Source organism: Neolamprologus multifasciatus, chromosome 2 (assembly GCF_963576455.1).
Source record: "Neolamprologus multifasciatus chromosome 2, fNeoMul1.2, whole genome shotgun sequence".
NCBI classification, from domain to species: domain Eukaryota; kingdom Metazoa; phylum Chordata; class Actinopteri; order Cichliformes; family Cichlidae; genus Neolamprologus; species Neolamprologus multifasciatus.
Genome location: NC_140440.1, coordinates 23,410,297 through 23,423,216, shown reverse-complemented (window position 1 = coordinate 23,423,216; position 12,920 = coordinate 23,410,297).

The window sequence follows — 12,920 nt, the reverse complement described above, 5'->3', positions numbered from 1 at the left end:
TTTTTTTAAAAATCTGCAGGATTACTCTTAAGAGATTTTCAGCTCGATACAGAAGTCTAACGTTTGTGATCTGACTGGCTGCATTTGCCTTTCAGTAAATCAGGTGATGACTTCCTCTCAGGCTGATGTGGGTTTCCTCACTTTGCATCAGTTCGCCTATCGACGCAGGCCTGCACAGTGTGCTTTGGCTATAATGCCTCTGTTGACTTCGCAGTATTTCTGCAAAGAATCCAATGACCACAGCAGCCATGTTGGTGTTATCTGGATTGACCGGCTGCACCATATTGATCTGTAGCTGACTGATGTTACATAAATCAGTTTGATTTTGGCAAGACAGCACAAGTGAGAGCCCTCGCAGGGACCTGCTCTCACAGCGCCACGGGTATTATTTGTGTTATTTATGGGGGGAATTTATTCACCAACCCTTCTGTGGTTTTTATGTAACTGTGACTCAGTAATAAGAGCAGGTTTTGTTAAAATATGATCAATTTGCAGTGTGAAAAGAATTGCATAAGTTTGTTTGGACAAATGCCTGCGTTGCTCCATCTGTGAGGTTGTAAGTTCAACCTCTACATGTGGGTTTGTCTATGTTCATCTAGTCCTGATATGACTCATGTTTTGGGGATCCACATATGTTTACACAATCACAGTATGAATCTGCGTCTCCCTTACGAGGACAAAAAAAATATTTATAGGTGTTTTAGGATTAGGCAAGTTATGATTGTGTGGATTTGTTCTGCTGAGGTGTAGATACACAGCTGTGTGGAGCAGCTGACCTCACTGTTGTTTTAGGTTGCCCCTTTCACTCCTAATACATATCACACTTCCACAAAGCATACACGCTTATCCATCCCACAGAGCAACTGCATGTCGCACCAGATCATCAACATCCAGCCCCTCAGTGACCCTGATGAGGACAATCTGAAGAGGATGGATGGATGGAATATTTAATTATTACAAAAAAATTATTAATTATGTGTAAAATTTTTTTTAATTATTTCATGGTTCAGGCTTTAAAGGGTTAAAGTATTGTTTTGCGTTTCCATCTTTATTTTTATCCTTATAATCAGTTAATTTTATTGATATTAATGGGAAGGTTAACGTGTTCAAAGTCGTTTCCTCTTTTAGTGTCTGTGTAAATGTGTCGTTTTTAAACACTGCTCAAAGGAGTATGATTATGACTTATAGGTAGATCAAGGCTCACAAACAACATAAAAGAAATGTATAACAATCAATGTAAATAGCTGATGATGATATAAGCTGTATGACATACAGGATGGGGCTGTTGCTATTCCCATCTTTTCCAATAACTTACACGTTCCTATTGGATTTCTGATGGTGCCAAATTGTTAGCATTTCCATATGTTCATAAATATAACTGTACAAATTCTGACTCAGGCTTTGGCTTGCATCTAATAAAAAAAAGAAATGATACAGGACGACATGACTAGTTCCACAAGACGCTTTAAACGAAGCTTTAGAAAAACATGTGGATCCGCTATTCAAAACAAAAACTGCTCTTCAGCCACAAGAGACGATGAGTTAGATAGTAGCGTGGGAGCCGAGATGAAGGCCTTAATCTCTGAACAAACTAAATAACGTATTGTTCCATAAGCCCTTCCTATTACAGTACTTGTTGCTACAATAGTCTGGATCATAGTTTGCAATTACAGCAGTATCAGGTTTAGCAATCAGAAGTCCGGAGTTTACTGACAACTCTATGATGGGAAAGGAATTTGAAACTAATCAGGAATCAAAGAGTTGCCAAGAAATTTTGCTGATTGTAGGTGTTGTTTTTAAAGCAACTTTTTAGCTAAGGAATGACACACGTGGAGGATATGAAAATAAAGAATGTAGCACACTAAAGAGTGCTGCTATTTTTTTGGTAGCTGAACTCATTAAAAATGCTAAGATTTACTAGAGAATTGTTTTTTGAAATGGTGTAAAAACAAAAAAAAAGGACAAAAAAACAGAGAGAGAAATCTTATTTTCCTGAAACTAACAATACGCAGAGAAAGCCTTTTTTAGGTGATGCACTACGGAGGAAAAACTGAATCCTTGACCCCTTCAGTGATAGGATCCAGCAGCAGCTCTTCTTTGTTGGTAGGAGGCAGGTCACTTCAAATCAATACGGAGAAGAGAGTTGCTCTTTGTTCTAATAATATGCTTTTGACTTTTACAGTCCAGATTTACACCAATCTGAACATTTTATGGGAGAATTTGGACGTGTTGGATGTGTTAGTCAGTGCTCTCCACTGCCATCATCAAAACACAGAGTGCAGAAATATGGGGGAGAATGCTGCTCCCACCCTACAGCAGCGCTTTAGAGGAATAGAGAATAAAAGCCACGAAGAACTGAAGCTGTTCAATTCAGTGCAGTTTCATTTGTACTGAACAATAACCTCAAAGATATCTGACTTTATAAAGGGAAACCCAACGATCCAACAGTGCCTCTCCGAGCAAGCTCCTGAAGACACGTGCCATCGTTCTTGTTTTTTCATTTTATCTATCAAGATAAACTTATTATGGTGATTTTCATGGTTCATTTCTCACTTTTTGCCTTCTAAATATGAGGTTCGCTGCTCATGAGCTGGTCAGCATATCACATCTTTTACTCTTTAGCTTGTGCAATTTCAACTAAACAAGAATGACACAATTTGGCGCTGGATTATAATTTTCTTACTTTCATACTTGGATCTAGTCTGCATGATAATTTTGTATTACCATGCAGTTTATGATGCAGTTTATGATGCCTGACATGCTGAGAAAATGCATGTCTGGCATTCTGTAAAAGGAGAATATAGATTTTTTTCTGTATTTTCCATATTTTAAAAGGAAATCAACAGCTATAAAACCAGCAACATGCTAAAATATTTCTTTACTCACCTTCACTGGCATTTGTAAGCACAACGGCATGATATTTATTACACTTGATTCTGAATCCAGTTCAAGTTCTGCTTGGTTTCTGTGGATAACACATAAAACCTGTATAGTGTTATCAGCAGAGCCATGTTCAGCGCAGAGCATAAGTCCACCGAGAGTGGTGTGAGGAAACAAACCCACATTCCTTACATTTCTCACTGGGTAATGATTAAATGTGCCATGCCGTTACTTAACACGTGGAGCTCTGATGTTGTCCGTTTCCCCTGCTGGAGGACTTTGAGGGCTTTGGGACATTTTTAATCTGTTATCAAAAGTAACTTTATTCCCATGAGAACCTGGTAGCGGCAGCCCAACAACAACTCAGTGAACGATTATTCAGCCACATAATCATAGGCTGCAGGTAACATAATGTTAAACTGAGCTGATAAAGGCTTTTTATTAAATTCTTTACAGTAAGGAGGGGTGAGCAGAGACTCACTGTGGCTTCTTTGTTTCCTGGAGCGGTTCACGCAGGAGTCACCGTTCTGTGATTACATCGATGGAAATTGAGTGGTTCCCACATCAACCTACACCTGAACCAATTCCACTTAACAGCTGCAGTGAGTGTGCAAGCCCTGGATGTTAGGCCACACACTCAGCACAATCGACATGGGAAAACGGATGCACCGCAGCTAAAAATTGGTTTGGACTCAGAAGCTAACAGGCACACGTGGAGTGACCCGTGTGCAGGTGAAACTGCTCTGCCGATCACATCCCAGCAAATCCTTCTGATCTCATTTGCACCAGAGAGAGAGAGAACTGATCAGGGATGATGTCGGGTAGTAAACACTGATGCTGACGAAGGCCGATGCCCAGTCAGAAGATCAGCCCCCCCCCCTTCCAGGCTGAAGTTTCCCTGTAAATGACTTGAGTGCTACTGGAAAACACCTTATTCAGCCAAATGAGGTCATAAGTTTACTGTAGAGAGTTTACACTAACAACAAAAGCCGAAAGAAAAACTGTGATATGTGAAATATCACCTAGATGAGGTTGTTTTGTTTTGATTGCTGTTGCAAAAATAAAAAAAATCTCAAAAACAATTAGATTTAATTTAATTGACTGGAGAACACAGTCAGTTAAATTAAATCTAATTGCTCAGCCTGGATACAGAATTCATGAATAGACCTCAGGGGGAATTCCAGAGACACAAATAGACCATCAGACCAGAGATAATTCAGATATAACAGAAAAAGAAAGCGTGATTTTATTAATGAGCTCTCGATGCACCGCTCGCTGGAAGGCAAGTACCCCCGTTTATTATTATTTGAGGACCGTACGGCTTCATTTTGCACCATTCAATAATTAACCGTTAATTAGCACATCACTTCCAAGCTGGAAGGCTGATTCTGCTGCTCCGAGTGACGTCACATCCCCGTAGGGAAAAGATTCAGTTATAAAGTTAGCTAATTCCAAATCAGCTTCACTGCAAACAAGAATTCCTCGTGGGCAAAGTAATTAACAATCAGGATGCTTCCCTCTTCTCTCTGCAGCTTAGGCTGCTCTTTGACAGCGCTGCCTTAAATCTCAGTGCATTAGAGAGCATTTTAAGGTTACTGGCATGCAAATTAGTCAAGTTTTCCCTGGAGAAATCGGGGCTGCGTATTAAATGCTAGTAGATACACGGATCTTTGAGCTGAAACCAGAATTGAGGTACTTTCACTTTTATAAAAGGAACATTGTAAACAAATCTAAACCAAAATCATAAGCAGACATGAGGGCAACAGAGAGGCAAAGTTAACTTTTCACACTAAGAGTGTCTTTAAATAGTAGGGAATGTAGACGGAAAAAAAACACTTGTTTACCTGTGTTTGTCCACCTGAAACTTCACTTCTCTGCTCCTGATCCCATGCACGCCCTGTTTCTCTCTGTCACCCTCGCGCTACTGATGATGACATCACATGACTCGTGTTTCCCAGCCTGCGATGGCAGCTGGGAGGTGCGTGGATAAAGAGGAAACTGCTTCAGCCACTGACCTGCAAGAAGATTTTGCACTGGTCTAAACAGATGGTTTGGTCCCATATCAACATTTTGGACTAAGCTAAGCGAGCTCTGTACGTTCCTAGTTACACTACACCCTTCCCTCCTGCTCACTTCTTTGTGCACTGTGAGCCCTCTCAAAGGCCAGTGTGGTCAGACTGGTTCTTCCAGTTCCAGAAACAAAAGCCCCCGCATGTGAAAACGCTTTGAAGCCTTCAATGCAGACCTTAAATAAAACTCCCAGCTTCACTGGACAACGGCAACGCAGTGCGTCTGTTTGCTTGAGGATAATAAGACAATCAGGAGGGATTTGACTTAGGTTACAAAGCAGACAGCATAAATGGGGAAAGAAGGATGAGGGTATGAAAAGAAAATAAGAGGAAGATGGGAAGGAGGAAGAAGTGGAAAATGAGGGCATGCGGAGGGGGATGAGTCTGAGTGGACTGTCTGGACAAGAGTCTGAGTGTAAGTCTCCCTTCCTGAGAGGCTAACTTACTGGATGGGTTGGACACCATATCAAGTTACACATCTCAAACTAAAGATGCTGGGATCTGAGAAGGAAGAAGAGAGAAGACATTGTTCCCTGCTCTGTAACCAGAAGAGAGTGGCTCCTTTCTTCTGTCGTCACCATCCGATGTGGGCCAATGAGCTGAGGTGGGTATCCGGACCAACGGGTGGGCACACAAGAATCTCAGCTCATAAAAGCACCTTGCCAGCCAGGGATGCACTATGTTGAGAGTGGCAAACTATTAAAGGCATTCCAGTGGAGTATGATGTTTTATGGTGCCCCTTGGCCTGCTGAGAGTAATCTGAAGAAAATCAGCAGAAAAATGAAAAGAGGGGCTAACACCATCAAAGCTGGACAGCCCAGTCCAAAACCTGAGCAGGTGCTCCAGTACCCCTCTCATTACTGTATGTGTGGGCCCCCACAGGGCCTCAGATTTCAAAGGCAGTCACTCCCAGCTGGGTGATAGAGAAGTTCAACCAAAAAGAAGAAAAAGAAAAGAAAGAAAAACAAAGTAAGAGATGGAGGATCCTGAAAAATGAAGGTGGTGCATGCATGTGAATGGCAGCAAGCATTGCAGAAGGAGAGGAGACAAAGAAGAGAAGATAGGAACGTGTCAGAGCCTGCTTACAGTTACTGTACCTGCATGACCAATCAACTAAACAACAAACTCATTGTCAGCTAGACTCATTTCCTCTGGCTAATCTCTTCTGGACAATGTCATCACTGGAAAGTGCTATGGGAGGTATGCTGGCTGTCTCGTTCTTGAGAAATACCATTATCCTGTTTTAGACCGGAGCTTACTGTGTCTGCCACACAGGAGTTAGCTCTTGTAAACAAATTTTGCAACTCTGTCTGTAAGGATTCGGGAGACGTTAATGCGATTAGTTAACGCAACTTTAAAAACTGAAGAGTCACAAGTGTTAGACTGTTAGATGACAACACCGATGCCAGTCTCAGATCTGTACGGCAAACATACACAGCATTCAGTTAGCTTAGCGTAAAAAACAGGAAACCATTATTCTGGTTCTGTCCGAAGGTCACATAATCCACTCACCAGCTCCTGTAAAGCTCACGCGCTGGCACACAATGTCTCATTTCTTTAATTTGTACCAAAATATAAGCTTTTGGCAGGGCTGTATTACCGATTCTTCCCTGTTTCAAGCATGCAGCAACTGCTGGGATAAAAAATGAAGCCAATGCAACAGTGTAGCCACTTGAGGCTGTAAGCAGATAGGTATCTGTGTTTGGCTCATGAAGTGTGCGAATACAACTTGCTAACCAAGAAAATAAAAACATAGCCTGTCCACATACAGTGAATAAGACATTTTTGTGGTTATGTTTGAAAACTCGGCTTTAAAATTGAACCACTGTATGGCACACCACAAAACATCACGGCCTACATCATCAAATTCGTGCTGGTATGGTTCTGACCTTGAAGGCACCTAAAGGCTTTTACACCTAGTGTATATATATATATATACACTAGGTGTAAGAATGTCCATGATTTTTTTTATCCATGACCCGTCTCTAATGTTTCTTCTAGTCACTTTCTTTTGTTGTTGAATGTATCAATAAAACAATAAAGAAGAAAAGGAATAGAAGCATTTTATAACACAATTTCAGCCTTGCTTGTTTAGTTGGCTGCAGTTCATTAAAAGTATATTATAAAAGAAGTTATGTGTGTACAGATTACACATAGTTAGACCTCAATGTCTTTGTTAAGGTAAATTAAACAAAACTTAAAATTAAAAACAATAAGGGGTCCATATCCTTCAATATTTGGTTTACAGAGTGAAATAATTATAAAAAGCTGGTACGCAATTGTGAAGCAATATTAAATGGAATAATGTTGGACATCCACTCACTGGACACTTTTTACAGGTACACCTTGATGGTATTGGGTTGGACCTCCTTTTGCCTTCAGTGTTGCCTTAATTCTTCATTCACAGATTGAAGAAGGTGCTGGAAACATTCCTCAGAGATTTTGGTCAATATTGACAGGACATGCAGTTTGTTTGTTGGCTGCACATCCACAATGTCGCTCTATTGGATTGAGGTCTGCTGACTGTGGAGGCCAACTGAGTACAGTGATCTCATTGTCATGTTCAAGAAACTAGTTTGAGATGATCTGAGCTTTGTGGCATGCTTTCATGTTGTTTACATCAACAGTCCCCAATCCCCGGGCCACGGACTGGTACCGGTCCTTGAGTCGTTTGGTAAGAGAGTTGAGGGCGACTCCGGTGTAAAATGTTATGGTTTTTCAGGGTTTTTATCATTGACTCAGTTTCCCTGGGTCTTTTCTCGTGTTGTAGTTGTGCGTCTTATTTTAAAAGAAATAGTTACACGTTACTATAGCGGCCAGAATGCATTAAGGAGGGTGTTACTCTCAATGTTGTTGGCGGTTTTCAGGAGGATGCTGCTAATAAAGTTAAACAATTACACAGGAAATTCACGTTTATTATTATATTTGCAAAATACCACAGTTTTTGTCTTGGTCGTATCACTTAATTTTGTTGTATTTATCTGCGACACCTTAAAGGACGGTCTGTGAAAATATTGTCTGACATTAAACTGGTCCGTGGCGCAAAAAAAGATTGGGGACTGCTGATTTAGATCACGTTCTGACTCCACCGTCAAACGTTGCAGTAAAAAATTGAGACCCATCAGACCAGGCAACTTTGTTCCAGTTTTCTATTGTGCAATTTTGGTGACCCAGTGTGAATTGTACCCTCAGTTTTCCGTTCTTAGCTGTGGCGTTTGGTGCGGTCTTCTGCTGCTCTGACCCATCTGCTTCGAGGTTTGACGTGTTGTGCACTCAGAAATGCTTTTCTGCATAGCTCGGTGGTAATAAGTAGTAATTAGAGTTACTGTTGCTATTGTTTTCTGACCTCTGATTTCAACAAGACATTTTCTCCAGAGAACTGCCACTACCTAGGTATCTTCCCTTTTTCAGATAATTCCTCAGAGATGATTCTGCGGGGAATCCCAGTAGATCTGCAATTTTTAAAATACTCAGCCAATCATGCCAGATTCAAAGTCACTTAAATCACCTTTCTTCCCCATTCTGCTGCTTGGTTTAAACTTCAGCAGGTCGTCTTGACCACGTCTATATGCCTAAATACAATGAGGTGCTGCCATGTGATTGGCTAGATATTTGCATTAGATATTTGCAATGAGGGGCAGTTGATAAAGTGCCTGCTGAGTGTATATCAATAGCTGTCTGCTTGTGTTTGGTCTTTCAAACACTATACAGGGAGTGAATAAGTGTAAAAGCCAAATACAGCTTTAGCACTTCATCCTCCTGCCCCCACATATCTGGTTCCAAAAATTAAAAAAGCTAAAATCGAGCCATAAAAACAGGAGTTCACTAACCATTAGGTGACATTACAGCGGCTATATTCATACTTTCATACATAAGGGAGACACTAGGAGGTCATGGAAGCTCACTGTAACCTTTAAAACCACCACGTTGATTTCTTTTGAGAGCACACGATGTGACAGCAAACTGAAATGCCGTTGGAGAGAACAGAGCCGCGGCTGCCTCGACGACCGCTACTTGTACACGCGGATATAAATACAACAATGCCCACTCACAGAGGAGGGCTTTGACTCGTGGCCTTTTGTTCTGCAACACTACAACTCTTCAGAATAAATAGGAGACACGGGCTGAGCGCAACACAACAGACACACACAGAAGGTAACCGCTGCTGCTGATAACTACAGAGAGGAGGTGAGTGTGAGTGCTTCTCACAGTGAGATAAGCCCGATCAATAAAAACACAAGCAAGCGATAAGGCTGAGATGAGGTAAACAGGTTGCATTTGACTCACGGGAAAATGCTGCGTTCCATAAACGAGTCTGTAGTCCCAGGATGAGGCGATACCAGAGTGAGCGGCAGAGCTATTCACGTCATCCTTCTGAGTTGGTGACATTTAAAGACAAAAGGGTCTGTCCGGCCTCCTACACTCTCAGACCTTTCCCCTCTGAAGGTCAAAGGGTTCGGTCTGTCTCATGAGGATGAGGTAATTGTTAAGCAGTCAGTTGGGAGGTCAACTAACCACGCAGTCAGTTATATACCACCAAATAATGGGCAAAGTACACTTTTGCAGGGATTAAATGTCAAAAAGTGAGTCTGGCAGTTAAACTGATTTTGATTGACAGAAATGAGTGTGGGCCAACAAGCCAACTCCCGATGATGCCAAATCCACCCATGCTCACTCACACTTACACTTAAAACTGTTATACATCATGAATCTGTGATGTTCTGTACTTTGCAGTACTTATGTGAAAGTGTGAAAGTTGGGGACTTTCAGAATATCTCTGGCAGATAGCGCTGGACAACTTTAGGATTAAACCTGCATAGCAGCCATGTTACCTCATAGCTAAACAATCACAATCAGCGTTAGCCAACTGACACAACCACTGCTCTGCAAGTTTAATTTGCGAAGTTGTGACTTTGCTGGATTTAAGTTTCAAAATCTGTTAAGAGGAAGTGGCAGGAACGGTAAAATACTCCCAAAGATTAATCTCCAGCTATAAGGAAACACCTGCCACTCGGGGCCAATGATTAACTTGGGTGTGTTCTCTGTATGGGCACTTGTAACTTGTGAGTGAGAACAGGGGCCATGCTAATGCAGCAAGCATTGTGGTTCACGTGGTTAATACGCTGGTTAGAAATTACACAGAACTTGCTGCCAGTTACTTACACAGTTCCTGATAGAAACTACTCTTGACTGTGGTGGGTTCTAAAGCTAAACAGCATTAAATCAAACCGTGGCAGAATAAAGGCTGGCAGCCCTGCACGCTTGGCCAGGTCCTGCAGTGATTTTCTTAACCTGGCCTGGCTTTAATTGCAGTGACAGACGGCCTTGAGTGCAGATCAGGCCAAGCCACGGGGAGAGGGATGAGCGAAGGGGAGGAGTGTTGAGTGTAAGAACATGACACTTTCACCTTAGAGCAATCAGACATGGAGCTTTGGGGATGACCGCACACAAAACGGACAAGGAGAATAGGGTAACGGGATAAGCTCGGGATCAGGAGAAGTGAGGTTGGAGGAAGGGGAAATCTGTGGAACGCTGAGGCAGACCAAAACCAGTGAGTGGAAGGAGAGCTGATTAGTGTTTGATTAGGTGGCTAGCCTGAGGGGAAATATCACATGAGGAGGACTGTGCCATTACTCCTGTGCTCTCCCCATTCCACCATCTGCTAGAGTGTAGTACACATGATTGGCTTTCTGTGCACTTTTGTGCCACAAAATAATATCAAGATAAACAGCATATTGCATCGTATGGAGCACAATGGGGGGGGGGGGGGGGGGGGGGGACATTCAGTTGCACCTTTGGTGCCTGCATTAAAACAAGCAAAGTATGAGGGTGCAGAGCTAGGAGAGCCCACTAAACATCAGTCTGATTGATGGACCACAATCTGAATCCTCTAATCTTTACTACGCTCACCAAATAGTCAGCAGAATATGTGTTTCATCAGCTGCTTGTGCTTTAGGGAGACAGACACAGAGGCACGCTCACAAACGCACACTCACCGGGGGAGCATCAATCCCCCAGAGCTCAAACAGCTGAACGAGGAGCTCTCATCAGCTGTTTGGCTGATTCTGCTGAGAGAAAAGCACCAAAGACTGACTGTGTCAAAAGAAATAAATAAAAAGCCCTAAAAAAAATCCAACAATCTCCCGCATAGAGCTTAGATTTAATATTCTAGAGTGTACAATGTGCCTATAAATAGTGTCACAGCCTTTTTTTTTTCTTTAATAGATCGAGAGCACATGATCATTTGGGATTATTTGAGCTTAAATCAATATACAGTGTGACAGCCAAGGTATTAGTTTTACACTGACACAAAAGAGAGATCATTATATTTGCTCTGCAGATTCTTCAAATAGTTATCAAATTATTACTTCTCTGTACATGTACTGATTGGCGTAACAAGTTTCTGCACACACACAAAAAACAAACTACATGAAAGCAATCTGCTGTCACAGACACAGAGGTTAAAGCTCTGATTGCAGAATTTTATCTCCTGGGTGATCACATGGAGGAATGTGTTTTTATGTGGCGACTTGAAGCCTAAACAGCACTTAAGCTGTCTGGGTGATTGCCATGCAGTGACGAGCGCAATCTCACAGCAGCAGAGACAGCAGCATCACCCCGCCATCACCTCCAATTCTAAATTACAGGAATGGTTAGCGCGCAGTCTCCAACAACAGCCTGCACTTGTCTCTCTGATGTGCGCTTGCTCTTGCGTCAGCATACGCCCATAACCACGGCAGTCAAAGGACTCCTTCTGCAACGCTCCGCGACTTCTCGGGTCAGAGGTCACCTGTGGCCTCTGGTCTCCACGACGACAGCCTGGCAGTCCCCAAGACATCCCCCCACAGGCACCAACCTCCTTCCCCCTCCCACGCCATCCAAACACAGACGCTCACAGAGAAACAGCTTTTGTCCCCAAACTCCAGGGCATCAAACAGAGAGCCAAACATTTACAACCGTGCAGGCCCAACAGTAGAAGTGCAGGAGACCACCAAAGCTGCAAAGTGACCAGAGTTAAAGGCTAAAAAGAACAAAAATATATGGGTCCACCAACCCCCCTTCTCTTTAACATACTCACTGACAGGGTGAAAGCACTGCAGACGGCTGGGTAGCCGTAAGGATTAACCCTGATTTAGGAGCTAAAAACTTTGGGAGAGCGACACTGTGTCACTTTAAAGGCTTTAATCTGCACAGGCAGTCTTATCAAGCGCGGTCCTTTCACGTCTTAAGTTTTTATTTATTGATTGATTTATTGGATCATCATTGACCACAACGCACCATGCACTGACACAATTTCCAGCTGCAGCTCTGCATGCGCAGCAGTGGAAGCAGATCACGGCAAGATTAGGAAAAACAAACTGGCACTCACCATATTCCGCATGCAGGACATCTCTGGAACCAGCACGGCCACTCTGCTGCAGTTCTGTATCCCGGTGCTTATAAGCAGGGAGGAAAAAAAGATTTTAAAAAAGAAGAAGAAGAAGAAAGGTGGCTCCCCGGGAGTATTTTCCAGTACTTTGGCGATCGACCGGCGTGGAGAGAGTGGAGTTCAGACTGGGACTGTGTGGTTTCCCTCTCAGAGGTTTGAATAGCGGAGAGCAGAATGAGGGAAAACACGAGAGGCAGGGAAACATGCGCCTGTCCTGTCCCCCGGTAACACTGACACACTTAGCTGAGAGGAGGAGAGGCAGCGACATCTACCGACAGTAGAAGCTCATGCAAGAAAATCAGAAGCAGCGCAGATAATATGATTAATAATAGCAATAAAACAATAAAGTAATAATAAAAATAAATAGATAGAAATCTTTTAGGTGATACCAGAGCTAGACTACTAGCAGGTAAAGAGGGCGAACACTACTGGAGTACTCACTTTTAGTAGTTTTAATCTATACAAATTTGTAAGAGAAAAATAAGCTGATTCAAGTTTAACCAGAAACTAACCTCTCACTGGAGTGTTGGCTTTTCTGTGGG